The following is a 20,263-nucleotide window of genomic DNA, read 5'->3' on the forward strand; positions in this document are numbered from 1 at the left end:
AGTGTGCAATGCTTGCAAGCTGTCCTTGTCTGAAGATGGGCTGCGATAAACGCAGCCAACAAATACTGGGCGAGAAGTGAAGAGAAGCTTGCAAAATATTGCCTCGACTCCGATAACCTCAGGAAGTATTTCAAAGGAAAGGTCTTTTTTATTAAAATGGCCACGCCTGTCCCACGTTTCGGCCTATCTTTACGAATGATAACGGAGTTGGGGGGTGTTACCTCAAAATCCCTTATCTCATTTCTGAGCCACGTTTCTGTCAAAGCTACCAAGTCCGGTTCAATTACAAGAAGTAAGAATTCAAGCGGTACTAATTTTTGAAGCACGCTGAGGATGGTAATATTAAGAAACGTTCCTTCTTTCGTTGGCTGCAGCGTTGTGGCTCGCCTAGTGCTTCCGCTTCGTCGTTTGTTTCATGCTTGATGCTGTGATGGCCAGCGGTTATGAGCGCAATAGCATTTGTTTCCTCATCCCATCGGTAAAGATCTTCGTTCACTTTTAACTGGTCATAGACCAGAAATAATTTGTCTCCAGCTTCTTTTCTTGTTTTTGCAGCTTGCCAAAGCTCTTCTCTGATGTCTCTTACTCTTTTTGAGAAGTCCTCTCCAACTGAGAAAGCGGTTCCTTTTAGTTTCGTGCAGTTTTTAAGAATGGCTGCTTTGTCTCGGAAGTCGAGGAGTTTTAGTATGACTGGTCTAGTTTTTTGAGCGTCTTGTTTTCCTATTCCATGAATTCTTTCCATTGGAACGGGTGTGATCTTCAGTATGTTTTAAGTATCTGCTCACTTATAGTTGGTTCGAGGGTTTCAGGGTGTTCGTCTGCCTCCTCTGGTACACCGTAAACAAGTACATTTGACCTTCCAGACCAGTTTTCTAAGTCGTCTATTTTTAACTCCAAGTAGTGAACGGCTTTTTGAAGATTGGTTACCTGGTACAGGACGTGAGCTTGTTTTCCAGTAACGTTACTTGTTTTAGTTTAGATTCAATAGATTTCAACCATTCTTCTTTTATTTCTTTTATATCATCTGCAAATACTTGAAGCTGTTTCATGATCTTAGCCATATCGGGTCCCAGGTTTGTTCCAATGTCACCCTGAGCAACAGTAATTCCTTAATACAGGCACACATGTCACACAATTGTGCACACATCTGCCTAGGGCACGGCATAACTATTAGGCATAGGTAATTTGAACGAATACATTTGCCATAACGCTTGCTGACCGCTGGAGTTGAGGGATGACCAGTCTTTATACCATTCCAGTCTGCCAGCAGCACCGTCTTCACGTTGTGGCGATCTGCGTCAGCGCAAGAGGTCACCGAAGCAGGCCTTTTTCCAGGCAAATTGCCGAGCGTAGATTCGAAGTGCGCATTGCGCGCATGATGCGCTTGGTGGCTGGGATGTGGTGCGCCGTCGAATCTAGAATAGCAGTGCCGGGTCTTCGCTTTCGTCTTACGTGAGCAGCAGTGCGCCAATTGTCTGCGGCCGATACACAAACGGTTTGAGACGTTGCATCCTGGCAGTGCTACCGTGCCCTGTCCATGCCCCATGAATAAATATATATTCTCGTAGAAAGAAATGCAATCAAAATATCCAGAATACAGGCTTAAACCAATGAAAACCGAGAAAGTGTGAGTTACGCAATGTGAATGCACGTACAAAAATTACTACTTCTGAAACAACCAAAAACAATTGCTTCCGACTGTCACCAGAATGTGGCGGAATCGTCAACCCTACGGGGTTTGTTTCAGGATAAGAGAAAATGGGTGACAGGGCAACGCTGCTGGCGTGGTGTGTGCGGAGGCAACAATAGAAAATTGCCTTTGTGTTTGGAGGAGAGGGTACGCTCGATACTCCCTCGTTACTGAGTGCCAGCCTGCTCAAGCCTGCGAGCAGCGAAAAACCGGCCACGGCCGGTAGATCCCGGGAACCAGGAGCCCGGTAGCCGACAATCGGATTCCACAAAGAAATCCCGCCTGGCATGGCTACTGGGTATGGTGGACTGAACTTCCGCCGCGTCTTCCCAAGGCGCCATGGAGACCCTCACGGTGCCAGGTACAAAAAGCGCGACGCACCTCAGGCCTCCCATCTAGACGGAGCATTTATCGATTATTATCCGGCTATACTTCGGTGCGTTGTGTTGTTACAGATGGCATTTCTGCTGTTCGTTTTTGGAGGGTTCCCGTAGGCAGGCCATTGCCAAAACCATCGTTTTTTGCTCCTGCCTCTTGCTTTGGATTGAGAAAGCCACAATGTGGCCGTGGCCAGCCGAAGCGACTGCTGTACAGTAATGAGCGTTCCCCCCTATGTAAGGTTTAAAAATTGCACATGAAGGCGGAGAAAGATGTACTTGGTGCTCGAACAGGGGACCTCCATTTCGAAGCACTAACAGCAAAACACGGGAACATCACGCAGACCGAGTGCCAAATGTATCACGTCAGCAAACCAAAAAACTCTTAAATTCTTGTTGTAGTGTCATGATATTAGATAGCAAAACCCTCCTGGAATTTCAACAGGGCTTGTTAACAACGGTAGACATAAATTGAGAGGTAAAACATGCACCGCAGGCCAACAAAACAGAAACCCCTGTTTGGTCAAGGTTGCTAACTTCATATACATAAATATTTGTGTGGGGCTGCGTTCTGTGAAGCATCTAGCGAAGTCGTGGCTGATGGCAGGGGATGTATAGCATTGTCAGCTACTGGTTCAAGGGGTATATCAATAACAGGCCTGCTTCCAAATAGGTCTTTTCAAATGTTATTTTGGATTATTGTACTTCTGAATATTTGTGGTTACCGAACGAACCCATGACCACTTTTTCTGCTGCGAACAGAAGCATGCTTTCAAAACCAGGCGTGTCATCATTTTACGCCCTAAAGGTTCTCCCAATGAGCTGTTGTGCACTTGCTTCAGTAATTGGATTGCAACGTTCCTTGCTACTACCCGCTGCAAATCAGCCCCTGTGCCGTTTTTTAACGGCTCCAGCAAACGTCGCTGTCGAGAAAAATGTTTCAAGACCACATTGCTTTCCGGTTATAGCCTTCGAAGCCTTATTTCAACATATCGAGGGTGTACTGTATTTTCGCGGTTCAGTACGATTCTGCTGCAGGGTACGTTACATGATTTTCCTGTGCATTGCAAGGACTGCCACAAGTCCTCTCGTCCGCTTCACGACTTCAGTTGGTGCCGTGGAAGTCAACTCACACTTTGGTTCTTTGAACGGTATTACCATACGACTTTTTTTCACGGACTCTCCGGATTTTAGTCATCGCGTGAACCTTAGCTGTAGGCATAAAGGAATCATTGAAAAATATTCCAAGCACTTTGCGGCTGCCTTTCGCAAATATTTTGACTACATTTCTATGTGTGTCTTTTCTACATCGATAATATTGCTGTTTGCTAGAAGCAGCGTGTCTGTCTTCCCTGTAATCGTCCAATGAAAAACAATGGACAGACGAACCACCAGGGTATTGTTTCTGGTGTCTATCAACGCAGAAACGCTCTCCTAACACTGTTTATTCCAGTCCAGAATGTCTCCATAGTGAGGAGTTGGGTCGTTGTACCGGGCTGTAACTGTTATGCTTGCTTACGTTAGTAACACGAGAGAGATAGAGATAGACCTCTTTCTAGTGTACTTGTGAAATAAAACCGGCTTGCTGTACCGAATGGGTAAGGATTTCCACGATGAATTGTAAATTTACGACGTAACAGGTACTGCAGCGAGAGGATGAAAACACAACCAAAATGAGATTGATCAAATGCTGCCAGCAGAGGGGGCAGAAAAAAATTTAAAATTTCTATCTACGAGGTAAATACTGAATCAATATATCACAGTACACGATGCGAAGAAACAGAACATAGCTAAACGAAGAAAAAAATACGGACATCACCTCGCGAAAGGTTAATATTTTGATGCACTTCAAGAGCTTGCTTCCTTAAAAACGTTTTTAGTGTATGGTCTCGTAGGAAGTCCCAGCAGTACTTTAGTTCTCAAAATACCATTACTTAAAGGAATGGTGGACCCGGCCACGTAGAGCGTCACGATTGAAGACAACGTTTTCGTGAACACAAAAACACGAAATGTAATAAAGCGAGAGTAGCTCGAATCGGAAACGAAAAACGTAGGCGCACTCAAAACGCTAGGGGTGTAAACACAATCAAAAGTTGAGGATAGCAGACAAAGTCAGAAAGCGTGCGTCAAAAGCTTGTTTTCGATTCTCCAGAGACGATATGGTCGGTAACTGAAGGATGGGTGGTGCACTTTTCTGTAGTCGACGAGAGAGTATTGTCGGGCCAACAGAGCAGGTTGCTGTAGTCGTTGAAGACAAGTTGCCATGCTAGCCAGGAACGTGATTGCGGGCGATGGCAAGCGGCGGAAGGAGAGAGTCGGGCCTCCACCCCAGTGATGTCTCACTGCCCGTGTTTTGAATCCCTCACGCACTGCTTAGGTCTCAGGACTTGCACGCAGCGTCGTGGACAGGCCTGGCGCCTACACCACAAGAATGGCCATTTTGATGCCTCCAAAACCAAGCCGCAACTATCCGCCTCTTCGTACTCCAAACATTACTATTGCGCATACCTAATTCTCTCCTCCCGCTGTTAGCATTCTTTGAACGCTGCTCCCGTTGCATTCGAAGGATTACCCATCACTCTCCACTCGCTCCTGCGACACCTTATGACACAACTCCCCCCCCCCTAAACATGTCCCCTGGAAAACGATATTAAATGCCGCTGTAGGACACATAACCCTTGTACACAAGACTTCACCTGAGTATGTGTGTTCAGAAGTTAAAAAATCAACCCAAGAAGAAACATCTAGAAAGCACAGAGTACTGTCAGTTTGGTACGCTTGCGAAGCCTGAACAAACAGCCTAAAAATAAAGCCCTTTTTGACGGTTACCTAGGGTATCAAGAAAGCTCTACGGCATAGGTACCTTTCCTTCTGTGCACGACCAGAACACAGACAAACCTACAATACGTAACACACGATGGTCTTTCTTCCAAAAAACGGTTGCCTAAGTATTTGCAGTGTAGCTTCGAGTCCTCTAGAACAGCCAAAGTTGCACTTGAAGTAATTCGTTGTATCTTTCGCCTTTTGCAGAATGCACCCCAGCTGTGAAAAACACTGTGATATCGGTTCTGGAGCCTTCAAGTTCAGTGTGTTGGTTTAATTCTCAGCCAAATTAAAAGACCGCACCGGTAAAAATTGTTCAACGTTTTTTCCGCTTTGTATGTTTGCCTGTAGTTCTTCTCTACATTTAACTCATTCACCCCAATTTCTCACTGGAGCCTTTTGAAGTACAACTGCATTCCGCGTAGTACCACGGACGCCAAAAATTTGGGTGTCGCTATTTGTTTCAAAAGCATATGGTGCAATTCCGCCATTAAGAATACCGAGTTTGTCCAGCTCTGTGCACCTGTTTGCGTACGAATGTTTGCTCCAATATTTTCCAATAACTTTGCGTTGGATGGCTACAAAGCCTACAGGGCGCTCTCAGCTGGACCACACTTATTTCGTCCGCATACCGACATCTGTCTCGCTCCCTTTCTATGTAATCTCCTTTTTCGAAGGAATCCTTGTCGCATAGGAAGATTAGCCCTGGAGGAAGGAGACCGAGTTTAGCTCATTTGCTGTTTTAATTAACAGCTTTAGAAGTGTGCCGCTACTCTTCAGCCTGAAAATTTTGCGTAGGTTTTCCCGATTTTCCCATTTTGTGCAATTATTGCTCCGAAGTGAACACTGTTCTGCTCGGCATTTCAGTGTTTTTACTCGCCAATCTTACACTCGCAAACGCTTTTAGCTTCTTGGATGTTTCGCCATTAGAAGCGCTCGTTTGAGGGAGGCGGCTCACCTCTTGAAGCAGTAGCCTGTGTTCTTCCCCCACTTAGCCTTTCATTGCTAGTAGCTTTCTGCTTCCTAACCTCCTACTTTTTAAGTGCGAATGCACTTTATAAGTGACCCCAAACCTTCCACCGCCGGCGGCAGCGGCGGCGGCGTCCGCAGTCCTCCTCTCCCTAGCAACGGCGTGGAGCGGAGAGGAGCGTCGGTAGCAACGGCGCGGTGACGTGACTTCACCACGTGACCGCGCTCGCTCCGCCTCCTCGCCGTGGCTGCGCGGGTGCGCGCCGCTCCCCGCACCGCTCCTCGCGCCGTGACGTCATGGTATGACGTCACAGCGCGCCTCCTCTCCCCAGCAGCTGCCGCGCGCCTCTCTCTCCACCGTGACGTCACACTCTCTCCTCTCCCCCTCGCTCGGCTGCAGCTGCCGTGCGCCGCTGTCCCTCTCCCCTTGCGCTCGCCTCCTGTCTCAGCCACCTGGCTCGGCGCGCTCGGCGCGGCGTATCCCCCTATATATGCAGCGATAAACTGCCAGACCTCCGTGGGTCGGCTCGCGCGCGCTCACGGGGGAATGCCAACGGATTTTAACTTTACTCCCCCTCATAGCATCACCCCGTGCATTCGCACTTAACCATGTTCACCCTCGGGGAAATGCTTGGGAGTTTTTTTCACCGAACACCGAACCTTTTCGAAACTATCCATTTTTTTGGTTTTTTGTTGCCTTTGGGTAGAGGCTAACATGTATTCGAATCTAAAGCCGTATATTTTTTTTGAGCTATTTGCTTTCTTTGGTCATGTTTTGGTATCCCAAATTCTCTGATGGGCTTGTTTTCTCTTCGTCTGGATTCTGCTGACTTTGTAGCAGGATTCTTTGTGGGCCCGGAACACGTTGTTGTAGTAGCTCTACAACAACACTGGCCTATCTCAAAAACGCGTGGCCTCTCTGTTCAGAAGTGGCTCTGCTTTAAACTTTTCGAAGCTCTAAACGTTTGGAATTTCAGCCGTTCACCCCTTGAAGCCTACCCCTGCTAACCTTTAATTATTTTTTCCAGTCCGGCTAGGTACATCTTGGTGTATGGTAAAATATTCCAGATGTTATGTACATTTGGGCCAACAGATGCAGCACGCGACACTGTTAGTTCGACGGTCGCGAATAATCAAGGGTTTTTATTCGCCCTGACAAACGAGAGAGAGAGGTCGTCTGCGCGTCTGGGGTATGAGCTATGAGCGTGACAAGTTGCTGCTCCGCGGTTTTGGTGAATTTGAGCGGGAAGACCACTATTAGGGCAAAGCTTTTCTACTTTGGGCCAGTGATTTAGTGAAGAATCCGCAAATGACCTGTCCAGCGGAGACATGCCCTCGGCGACACGCCCCTCGAAGCGCATGGTATGATTCTTCAGGCCCGCTGTTGGCACCAGCGGAAGCCGACAGCGGTCGCAACCACCACTGCGGCCGAGGCAGCAAACCACCCCAGCAGCATCCCATGCACGCGGTGCTGGGTCTTTTCGGACAAGGTGGCTCGTGTCGAGCCCGACGAAGAGAAACGGTGCGTTTGTCATGAATGAACGCCGCATTAGCCCGGGTTAACGTGGCGTTCGCCCGTCCTCCTTCTGTGAGCGTTGCACGGAACCGAACCGCTTTGAGACGGCGTCAACCATGCAGCTAAAAAAAGGTTAATCTACAGAAACCATGACTCATAAAGATTAAGCGAAGCTTTTGCTCTGTATATCGAAGGTTACCAGACCTAAGCCGCAGTCATTTTTTCTGTAAAGTCTTGGCCGGAATGGGCGTTTTGCTTATTCTCAAGGTGAAAGAGAATGCGAACGTCTTTGTTGAGAAAGAAATAGTAGGGATTTATGAGAAGGGAATAAACAGATGGTTACGAGGTCGAGGGTGGAACCTGAAGTCTAGGCACCATATGCCGCAGTATCTCCCTCCGCAAGTGTAGTCATCACCCGATGATTTTAAGGTACCGAGCTTGCCAAAGCTGGTTAATAGGTTCCGATAGAAGGTGAGCATGTACAATTTTAGCTGTTCTACTTATGAGTATCTTCGGACATTCCAGGTTGCAAGGCAGAGGGTAGGTGCTTCACCGATTGTACAACCCTTTTAGGTGATGTCTGATGTTACAGCGAAAATATTTGCGTACATAGATTGCAGGTACCTGTGTTGGTTCAACCTCCACAGATTTTGCGATTATTAGGCATTGAGATACGATGTGCCACGGAGAAGGGTTTTGTTTTTAATGTTTCCCTGAAAGAGTGTGCGGTAGCTGTGGTTGCAACGAGCACACTATGCGAGTTGCCGTGTCGCTTGGTCGGTTCCTTGTGCTCTTCAGACCATTCTGTCCAGGTGTCGAGGTGAATGGCCGTCGCCCGTCGGGGGTCACGGCGTCTTGCATTAAAGCAGGGCTTCTTAAAAAATTAGCAGTGGCTTCGCTAGACTATACGAGGATATACGTAGCGTGAGCATGGTTCAGGTGGCTACTCTTAGGTTTCCTCGTTGTCTGGCATTAGCTGATTACCATGCTTACTGCTGCTAAAACGATTTTTAATCCAATACAATCCAATTCAATCTAATCCAGTCCAGTCCAGCCCAGTCCGGTCGAGTTCAATACAGTCCAGTCGAGTTACTGCTCCTCGCGCATGTGCAGCACGACTCTCCAGGAACCACGCGATGCGGCTATCAAGCGGCTCCGGCGCAGCGTCAGACTTGGCTACTGCGCAACGCAGGCAGACAGCTGCGTACGCACCGGCGCCAGCGCGTCTACCAGGGCTACGACGTCACTACTCTGGAATGCGGAGACAGGCGTATATGCAGACCCATTCTCTGCACACCCATACTCCAATTTGATTGGAAATACAATCGGACCTAATTCAATCCAATCCAATCCAATGCTCCTTGCGCTTGCGCAGTACGGCCCTTCAAGGTCCACGAGAAACTGCTCCACCTCGGTCACTATAGCTTACGCTACAAAAAACCACCTCCCGAAGTAGGAATAGAATTTGGGTCCCCCTAGTTACGAAGCTATTGTTGATTCCTTCCGACGTAGAGGCGCTCATTACTCATATACAAATTGTTGGCTGTAAACTAACAAAGAAGCTTCACCTCTACAGACGTGGCTACTTCGGGTTCCGCTGCTTTCTCTCAGTTTAAACAAACATTTCGTTCGTACAGGACAAATCAGCGCACTATGCGAGCGCTTCCTTCACGGTACCGATTAACAATACGAAAATTCGGCTCCGCCCCTGCGGCGTCGGCGGAGGAGAACTGGCCCGGCGGTTATTCCTACTGTGTCCCGGCATGCAATCATCCCTGATGGCACACGGGTGACGAGAGAAATGGACCCTACGTAGGTGCCTGCATCCGCCGCCCTCTTAAGAGATGCTTTGTAGTTACAGGTGTTGAAAAACCGCGATTTTAAAAAATCACAGACCTCCAAAACAAGCTCAAAATGATATCTTGGTGTTAACTGAATCTGCTTTGGTAGATGAAGACCTGTATGGTAAAATAGCCCAACTACCTAAACAGCTCGAGACACTGCGGAAAAGGAAAGAACGCGTATCTGATCTCAATATGTACGGGTTGCAGCGTATTCACTGCAGGTTTCGCAAACCTTGTCTTAATACAGGCCAATGCTAAAAAGACAACCCCACCTGTGGACAGGTATTGTGGACAGCCATGTGGATAGTTATCCTTGAAATGCTCTCCTAGCTGACCTAACTTTACGTGCTCGGTTATGCAATGGCTAAATATCCTTCAAGACATACCTCTGTTTTTCTGCAATAAAACTGCAGACGCCTTTAGAACAGATTAGGAGAAATAAAAACCCTAATTTCCTGCGTCAACTCCATCTGTCGGTGCTCGTTTTAGAGGAGTCAAACAAATTATGCCCACATTTCACCTTATAGGTTACCATACTCTTCTGTCACCGATAACCGCACTATGAATGCCCAGGACAGGTGGAAATATTCATTGTCAGTAGGGTTTCTCAAGCACCAATCGATCTACAATAATGGTGTAACTAACATCAAGAGCTGGTCGCAGTTTCCACGCGGCCAGCCAAAACACCCTCTCCACTTCCATAACAAAACGTACCCAGGCACTCCCATACTCGTAGGAGCAGACTTCAAAGACCCTCACTCTTTACTGGGCTACGAGCAAGATTCAAAGATGGGGGTACAAGTTCATGACATCTTCACGAACATAAAATTTTGATACTGAACACGCCCAACGTACCTTCCATCTATTCAACTCGGTCTTGTGCTCCTGACCTTACGAGGTGGCTTGGCCCTGCGAACCCTTCCTGTAATCCGAAAACATATGCTTCGGCAAGCGGTCATTCCCCATTTTTTAATTGAATGCCACACAATGTTCGCACAAAAACTTCGTCACTTGCTAAAATTGTTCACAGCAACAAGTTGCGCTCTGAGGAACGAGCTTTTTCAGTGACAGCAGACAACTGTCTTATTTCTACGCTACAGTCCCTACTCATAGAATGTACGATACATACAACCGTGAATGAGGATCAGTGGAAGCTCCATTTTCAACACCTTAAACTCTAGCCAGAGCTCCGCAGAGCAGAGATTTTTGCTATCCGCTGCCCGACGCAATTCTACTCTTGCACTACGGCAAACCGTGTCGGGGTACTAGCGTGACGCAACTAGATGCAGTGGTCCAATCGACGGTGGTATGACTTTTAAGTGGATGGCTGACCTTCTAAGCCATGAAGAGGAGTGCCAGCCTGGCTGACCCATTCGCTAGCATTCATCTGGCTCTCAACATCAGCCTAGAGGAGTACACTGACAGAGCGGCAGTGACTTTCTGTCCTAACCACAAACAACCTCCGGCTTCTTCCCGTATGTACAAAGTACTAGACGTTTCGGGTAAAACCGAATCGTTTACGATGGCCGAACTCATAAAAGTGCACTCTTCTCCGGGGTAATATCAAATCCCGTATGAGCTTTTTAAGAACTTCGATGCGGAAGCCTTTGGCGCTTTACTCCATTCGCTGAATGATGTGTAAGTTAATGGTGTTGTCCTCCCGAGTAGAAAAACTCTGTGGTAAGGCTTATCCCGAAATGTCGAATGACACGTACGCGAATTAGTGCCACTAAGACCAGTTTCTTCAACGTCTTCAATATTCAAGATATTTGTGCGAACAGTCGCAACCGGATTATCCTGGTAGTTTGAGCACAACAGCAATAACCATCCCGCTCAGATTGGCTTCAGACTGCAGATGGGTACAGATGATAACCTCTCTACTCTGGTTGACCATAGCTTGCATGTTTCACCCACAGCCACCCTGTGCGGACTGTGGTGCGCAGGAGTATCTCCAATGCCTATGAAAACGTGGACCACACGACAATACTCAGAAACACAGAGACCTTGGAGGTTCCAGTTCATGTATCCAAAGTGGTGCACTGCTTCCCATGCTCGATGACTCGACCATGGGAAGAATATTCCTATGCTCGAGTTCTTTTTATGACTCGCAATTTTTATATTTTTTCTGCCATCTAGTTAATGACCTCCCCTTCTTCTAGATCCGTTCTGGATATCTAGGTTTTAATCTGGTGCCCGCACGTTCTCAGTTCGTCTCGCATCAAAAAACTCAACGTTGAGGGCAGCCGTATATATTCTACTGATTAATGCGTTTATTTGGTTTCCTTAGGTGAGGACACGTTTGCTCTACGGGAAGGTCTGCGATATTAGGCTCATGATAACACTCTGAGTGAGTGTTTTTTTCGCCTATTTCTGCTCCGGTTAACCCTTCCTCTTTTTGGTTGATTGTTTCTATTTTGGAGGTTCAATCTTTTTCTATTATGGCAATTTGTTTCCGGCAATTGGTTTCCGGTTATTTCCAGTTTGGAGATTTGAAGATCCACTGTGCCGTATGAGTCTAGATCCATTCCAAGCATTCTTACGTGACTGTTCTCTGGGACGACATTTTATTCATTATTATTGTTATTGGCGGTGAGGTGTTTCACTGGCGTTCCCTCGTTCTGACGTGAGCTTAGGGACTAGCGCCAGTGTCGTCTGTTACAATATGCTTGTGAGGGGCAGAAGTGCCTCTTCTAGAAAACGCCCGTTTTGACGCTTTAGTGCAGTAAAAGGAATGTTTCCAGTAATTCAGTTATTCTAGCCAGCTTCAGACACCTCTGGATAACCTCAATATTGCCGCGAACCATACATTGGGTTTGTTTATTTGTGTTTTGCTTTTACCGCCCGGCTGCGCCGGTCTGTGTTATCTCTGCGCCAAGGGAAGCGCGTGTTCCATTCTTTCTTTCTGTGCCGCATGTGTTATCTGCCAGAAGCCGTAAGACGACATCATGAAGACGCGGTTCTCAGCGCCGCCCGCGTGGTAGCCCTCACCACTAATTTACAACTGGGGCGCGTGGCCCCATCCGTTGTGTGGCAACTAGAACTCGCGCTGAGACAGAACCGCCGAAATTCAGAAAAAGTAGTTTGAAAATTGTTGAAAATAAACGCTGCGTACTGGGCGTTGTTTTAGTTTGTTTTGGTTCATGAACCATGCTTCATTGATTTCCAAAGGACTGGCGCTGATAGTTGGCCCCTGTGTTTGATTAGGGACCCATTGCTACTGCCGGTATATGCTCCCTCGGAATCGCGCCATGGTGGCTGAGTGTAAGGGGTTGTGTTGATGAGTCAATCTACGCGGGTTTGATTCCCTGCCATGGCAGTCGCTTTTCTGATGTAAGCAGACAACAACGCCCGTGTCGCGCGATTTCGGCGCCCTTTGAAGATTCCCGTAATTTAATCCCTCGACATTGGTTGACCTCAAAGCGAAGGCGCTGCTTTCGCATGCGAATAGCGAAAATGAATTCTTGAGGATTTAACGCATATGTAGTTTGGTGCGATGGCGTGAAGTGATGGCAAGTTTGTAAGTCGTGTCGGCCGAGCATGCTACAACCGAGAGGCCCTAAAACTAACTTCACTGCGTAGGTACAGTCCCTGCTTAAAATGGCCATTTTTATGTTTCGTCGGCGTCGCAGTACAGAGTCGTATCTGAAACAATTGACAAAGAGATGCGGAAACTTGCAATCGAAACAAATTTGATAACGTTAAGGTTTGCTGATACACCAACACTGGGAAAACAAAAACCAAATGTTACAGGACAGGGAAAAACACATAAAAATTAGAAGAACAGGGCGTACAATGCACGCATGCATACCCCGAAAATTTCCAGGGATATCGCGGGCGAAACAGCCTAAAATCCCAGACCAGGGTGACCTCAACCAGAACGAAAGAAAAACCCCAAATTACCCCGAGACTAGGCATGTGGGCATAGCTGCTGCTGCAATCATCCCTGAAGCTGACGCCTAATTAGAGCGATCAAAATTTGCATAAAAAATGGTCGCAACATTAAGCTGGATCGGTTATAGAAGCAATGCAGTGGGGAAGATCGTTCCACAATGATATGATTTGGTTCCAAACTATCGACCTATCTCGTTGACTAGTGTTTCTTGCAAGACGGTTCAACACATAATATATACAGCCATGTCTAACCATCTCCAAAACAACAATTCCTTTGTCGATTACCAACACGGGTTTAGGTCAGGCCAATCATGCACCACTCAACTAACAGAATTTTCGCACGTTTTATTTAAATCTTTCTATAAAGGTGTACAAAGGGACTGTGTATTGCTTGATTTTCTGAAGGCTTTCTGCAAAGTTTCTCATAGCCTCCTCTTAAACAAACTATATTTTCTTGGCTTACCAAACAATATTCTTTGCTTGCATCAAAATTATCTTATTGGTAGATCCCAAAAGGTTGTAATTATTGGTGTTAAATCAACAAACGTTCCTGTGTCATCTGGTGTACCGCAAGGGTAGGTACTTGGACCACTTTTATTTCTGATTTATATCAATGACATTGGTGCGAGCATAACTTCAAGTATAAGGCTATACGCAGACGACTGCATTCCGTACAGGGAAATCCAAGGTGATGATGATATGCTGCCGTTACAAACTGACCTAGACAAAATCTGTTTTTGGTGCAGCCAGTGGCTCATGTCCAGAAACGTATTTAAATGCAAACATATTCAATTTTCCCGGAAACGCAAACCACTCCGAACACAATATAGTCTGAGCAGCGAAGCTATCCCTCATGTAACCCACGCTAAATATTTAGGAGTCACACTTTCTTGGGACCTCATGGAATCGACAAATAGATTTAATAACCACAAAGGCAGCCCGCATGCTTAACTTCATTAAAAGAAATTTTAGGCAGGCTCCGCAGGCTGTAAGGGAACTTCAATGTAGCACAAATATCCGTCCTATTCTCGAAATCGGTTTTACGGTTTGGGTCCCCTTCGCTCAAAATCTGAAAGATAGTCTCGAGGCCATACAGAACCGCGCTGCTCGTTTTGTTACGCAGAGTTATGCATTTCCAAGCCGCATTACCCGGATAAAGGATTCTGTTGGCTGGCTTGCGCTTGCGTCGCGTCGGGCTATTTTTCTAATGGCTTCTCTAAGAGACGTATACTTCAACCGAACACCACTGAACAAAGATGCTTACCTGGCACGGCCCACATATGTCTCCGATCGGCTTGACTACACGCTCAAGATAAGAAAAATACCCACTCGTACAACTGCTTTTATGAACTCATTTTTCCCCGCACAATAAAATCCTGGAACCAGCTTTCCCTGCACATCATCCTAGTTGCAAGCGACAATGAATTCCTGGTGGCGTTATGCAGTCATCTTGAATGCTAAAATTTGAACGCTATTCTTCCTAGCATGCATTTGTTTTTACACACTTGTTTTCTTTTATACGTTAGTTAATGCATACGTCTCTGCATACTTGTGTTACTTTGATTGCTGGGCAGTGTTACTTTTATGCTACTTTTCAGGCTGTGATTTGTTAATTTTTGTCTGGTATTTGTCTCCCTGTTCCTTGTTATTCTTTATATTTTTCATTTTATTGGCGCCTTTCGTGTATGAAAATAGGTTTTTACCCCCCTGCTGTCTACTTTTTGTTTCCCTGTTCCTTGTAATTCTTGAAAACTTTAACTTTTATGGCATATTTCGTGTGTGTAAAATGAGTTTTTACCCCCAAGTGCCTGCTATTTGTTTTCCGGTTCCTTGTTATTCTTTAAAGCTTTCACTTTGTTGGCAAATTTCGTGTGTGTAAAATGAGTTTTTACCCGCTACAGTCCGCTATTTGTTTCCCTGTTCCTTGTTATTCTTGAAAGTTTTCACTTTTGTGCCACATTTTGTGTGTAAATTGAGTTTTTACCCCCTACTATCTGATATTTGTTTCCATGTTCCTTGTTATTCTTGAAAGCTTTCACTTTATTGGCACATTGCGCGTGTGAAATGGCGTTCTTACCCCTCTACTGTAATGCGCTCTGGGCGAAATGTAGGTATGTGAATAAATAAACGTGACTGCATAGTCAGCGCCGATAAATTGAACGCCTGTATTTTGCCCCAGAGGCGAGTGATAATATGGCGTTTGTGTAAGCGTCTGTCGAACCCTTGTTGTACACAGACCCCCTTGCTGTTGCCGACCACTTGTTGCTGGTTGTCGACCCGCAGCGGAGCGGGATTGTGGGGAAGTGAAGGATCGCAGATGCACTTTTCCTGTAGCCTACGAGAGCGTAGTGTGGGGTTAAAAGAACAGGTTTCTTTACTCTTGGAGGAGCAGTTATTTTGCGCACAGGAACCAGATGGTGGCCGCTGGCTAATGGGGTAAGGGCTAGAGCTTAGCTCTGACCCACAGCGAGGCCTCACAGCGAGTGCTTTGCGCCACAGGCACACTGGTCAGTCATCAGTTTCAGCCAACGGTTTCAAGGACGGGCCTTGGGTCTACTCCTCGAGGTTGGCTTTCAACTCTCAATGGTGCCTGTCCAACCCTTTTTCCTCAACATTCTCTGTTGCGCAGTTCGATCGAATCGTTCTGCCCGTAACTCGCTCCTGCTACACGTAATCACAATCATTAAAATTGGCTCATGTTCCAAATAAGTGTCAGAGTTTGGATGTTCCCCACATCGTAAAGGAGAGAGGGATCTAGTTGGAGCATTTTCCTCTGCCTCAAATTCCGGAAAGGTGCAAGCAAGCGATTTATTAGCGCTTGCTTGGCGCATTTCGAGCACGGAACTGAATCGTCCCAACGTACCTTGAACGGTAATGTTGGATAAAGGGTAGCGTTAAGCCTATATTCAGGCGCCGACGTAAGCACTTCCTGAGAAGAGTTCTTCAGGCTTCGTAGAATGCGGAGTGCTACATAGAGGTAAATAAAATCTATGTGGATACGTGCATTCAAGGTCATGCCATTCTCAAAAAATATTCGTTCCACTCGATTGAAAAACTAACGGCGTTACTGTCATTTCGCTGAAATGAGGCTGGGTCGTTTTGCTGAGCAAGTGGCCTGCGGTGGTGGCGGCACGCGACTCAATGTTACCTTGTATTCTCATGCGAACAGGGCGCCACTGAAGAAAGGTCTAATGAACTGCGCGCATAGGCTTTGCTTATTTGCGCCAATTGCCTCTACAATCTTGCTGCTGTTGTCGAGCAAGGACGCTGTCCATTTTCTTCTTTGATGAAGTGCTTCTTGAATGCAGAGAATTTATTTAACTCCCGATGTCTCCCGTTCTTGGCGTCCGTAGTTGTCCGCATCGCTCGCCTCGACATGCCCGGCTCAGACGTTTCGCTATCGGCGCGATCAACATTCGATAGCACGCCCAGGCACGTTTCAAGGACACTCTCTCCCCTCTCTTGGACTCAACGTGCGCCGAGGCTGCCACTTTTACTGCTGACGAGCGCTCTCTCGTCAGCAGTTGCCACAAGTGCAACAACATTAACGTACCGCAAACTACTTAACGTCGTGCGTCCCCGGAAATGCTCTGCATTTGATCGTGCCCCTCGCGAGGGGGATGTTTCACTGCGTCGCCATGCGAACAGTTTGCCACGCTTTAGTTTCAGTTCCGTATCTCCCCGCCGCGGCCGTGGACAGAAGGCGGCCGGCCGCGACTCTCGCCACCGCGGCGCTGCGGTTTCGAATTGCACTAGGAAAGCGAGCGTCGTCTGCTAGCGGGGAGCGGAACGCGTTCCGCTCGGCATCTCTGGTCTTCGCCACTTCTGGCTGCGCACTGCAAAAGAAATAACTTCTTTTGCGTAAGCACGACGTAACCAATCAGTCACGTGCTGCACCTATAGCTATGACGACATGCAGTGTAATTTGATGAGTCACTCATAAAAATCGCTACCAAAGTATCAAATATTCTTGTCAGCCCCAGCTACCGTCTAAATTTTTATAGTACATGTCAAGTGTTTTTATATCTTTCTTGCACATTATTTGATACCTTGGTAGCGATTTTTATGAGTGACTCGTCAAATTACACTGCATGTCGTCATAGCTATTGGTGCAGCCAGTCACTGATTGCTTACGTCGTGCTTACGGAAAAAAAGTTATTTCTTTTGTTGTGCGCAGCCAGAAGTGGTGAGGACCGGATATGCCGAGCGGAACCCGTTCCGCTCCCCGCTCGCAGACGACGCTCATTCTTCTAGCGCAACTCGCAACTGCAGCGCCGCGGTGGCGAGAGTCGCGGCCGGCCGCCTTCTCTCCACGACCGCGGTGGGGAGATACCGAACTGAAACTAAAGCGTGGCAAACTGTTCGCATGGCGACGCTGTGAAACATCCCCCTCGCGAGGGGCACGATCAAATGCAGAGCATTTACGGGGGCGCACGACATTAAGAAGTTTGCGTTACGTTAATGTTGTTGCACTTGTGGCAGCTGCTAACGAGAGAGCGCTCGTCAGCAGTAAAAATGGCAGCCTCGGCGCACGTTGAGTCCGAGAGAGGGAAGAGAGTGTGCTTGAAACGTTGCTGGGGGCGCTATCGAATGTTGATCGCGCCGATAGCGAAACATCCGAGCCGGGCATGTCGAGGCGAGCGATGCAGACAACTACGGATGCCAAGAACGGGTGACATCGTGAGTTAAAGAAATGCTCTGCATTTAAAAACACATTTCTGGAAGTCATTTTTGTTGTTAGCACCACAAGGCGATCGAGTAACGTCGATGCAAAAGCGAGCGAAAGGCAGATGTCGAGGTAAAGTACATCACACAATTTTTTGTTAATGTGGTGACCAACAACACAACACCTCCTTACTCTTGGATTGTTCACGGCAAGACTTCCGGTCATAATTCATAATAAAGAAAAATTCAGCATCCACTTGTAGTGCCTCACTACGGCTATAAGAGGAAGCTATACAACTTTCTGAGAAACAATGTATTTGAACCAAAATTTGTCACCACCATGACGACTTTTTTCTTGAAATATGATGTTTCTGAGAAACCTGCATAACTTCCCCTTTTACCTGAATGGCAGCATTCTTGCTGGATTACCTCAGCTTCACAGAAATTTACTCCACCATGTGGTTCTGTAACTCTGGTCGACTAACATGCAGAACACTTCCATTGCGTAGACCTAGAGTGACAACTGAAGGCTTTGTGACAAGATTGGACAAAAAAAAGTACCCAGAGGTGTCATATCCAGTCCTAATGTTAATTTCTCTATGTTCTATGGCAGGCGCCATGCTTTCTTTAAACCGTACAGATTTATCTGGCAATGATTTTCATGAAAGTGATCGCAGGATTGTTGATCGCACACAATTTGTTGTAGTTAATTTCCTCAAGGAATACTTCAGTATGTCCCAATAAAACGTGCGTCCAGAATTTGTAGACTAAGACGAACAAAAACCATCAAGGCAATCACGCAAATTGGGATTTATGCCAGGGAATAAACGACATGTTCTAAGAGAGCAGAAATGACACGTCGGGGAACTGGGGCGGGTGGAAAATTATGGTTTTCATTTCAATTTACAGTGAATAAACCCCTGAGAGCTCCCGAGACAGTGCCGTGCGCAGCTACCACTGATCACCGAGGCTCCCACGGTAGCCTCGTCCGAACTTCTCCCCAGCGTCGCGTGTCATTTCGGGCCGCGATACCTTGCCTGCCATTCCTCCATTGCCTGCAAGATACCCGGGATCATAGAATGGGCCACCGGCCCTTGCGGTCAACGCGGAGACCGTTGCCGCCACTCGTTTAGGAGCCATAACGGGGAACGGCATACTTAAAACAAACTGCACGAGTGCGATCATTCGGAATTCTCTCCACGCTGTCCCTGCTTCTGCCCGATCGCCACGTAACGGGGACAGTTGAGGTCTTGGCGCCAAATTTTACAATTTCGGTTTGTTCTTTCATTTCTTTCACGTTTATTTTTATATCCACTACTGCTCATTACGTTTTTTTCGCTCGCGCGGACACAATGCCTATCCACTCACCTCTGTTATGGTGGTTCTGTGTCATTGATTTCTGATATCTGATTTCTGGATCTCATTGATCAACTATGAAGCCCTATGAATCAGAGGCACTTCTTACGATCGTCATAATTAGCGAGAAGTTTTTTGGAGAAATTTCCGACAACTAGTGTGTCATAACGCTATGCCTTATCTTATATTTCCCCCAGACTGCAATGAACCTTTGCCGTCGCATCGCATATTGCTTCGCTGTTTCTTAAGCTTGGTGCTTGGGTTGGTGCGATCTTGCCCTCTATCTTTTGCCTTTGAAACAAGAAGACCAGTTTGGTACTATTGATGTTGACAAAGTCATCAGGAGATGGTCGTCCAACTACCCTAATGGCCATACCCACAGCGCACGAAATAAGGGTGGTAGTTCATTTCACTTTTGGCCAAAAATGTCAGAATAAACAACCTCAAAACGCCTCACGTCAAGGACCTCCGGAACCGTTGCGAAAAATGTGGTTGAGCAATAATTAAAGCGACGCCCATTAGGCTGCGCTTGGCCGGTGATCGTCCGCAACAAAACCTCGTCGAGCGATGACCGCTCGACCTTCGTGAAAACTCTTCCGAGAACTCGTGGCTTGACCTTGTGCGTGTCTTCTGCTCACCAGAACATGTGCGTTCTAGCCTAGCTTAGCACACGCCGATTTGGTGAAGCCGCTTGCCAATGGTTCTAGCCTGATCTGGCGCGGTTCATTCTTCGCTACCCAAGAAAGCCAGCGAATAAAACTATTTGGGCCTGCCAGTCATAGGGAACTTCGATACGTAAGTCCGAAAATTTATTGCAGGTGGAACAGGAGGAAGTCAGACGTGGAGATATAAAGGTGACAAAAGGAGTGTCCCTCTAGCAGAGGAAGAACTGCGATTGGAAAGCGGTGGGCCAGTGCATGCCAACGCATGCAACTCCTCGGTTCAAACAATACATGCTTGTTAGGTTTTTTAACTGTGTTGCTTTGTCTTGCTCCTTCTGATGCCTAGCATTTCCCTTTGACGCTAATCTAACTTCAGCTTTAGCCCAAAGGACGGTGGTGATCATTAAGGCAACTCCCTCTGGTCCGGTTTTTCTTGTTCTCAGAATCTAGGTTGCAGCTTCCGGCCATGT

At 47.0% G+C, this 20,263-nt stretch overlaps 1 pseudogene; it reads right to left on the bottom strand.

Moving 5' to 3' along the window:
• Positions 1 to 300: 300 nt before the first annotated feature.
• LOC144163733 (uncharacterized) overlaps positions 301 to 20,263 on the bottom strand; it is a 69,463-nt pseudogene continuing 49,500 nt past the window's right edge.

The sequence above is a fragment of the Haemaphysalis longicornis genome, unplaced genomic scaffold (genome assembly GCF_048455015.1).
Source record: "Haemaphysalis longicornis isolate Haplotype H1 unplaced genomic scaffold, Haemaphysalis longicornis Haplotype H1 scaffold_13, whole genome shotgun sequence".
Lineage (NCBI taxonomy): Eukaryota > Metazoa > Arthropoda > Arachnida > Ixodida > Ixodidae > Haemaphysalis > Haemaphysalis longicornis.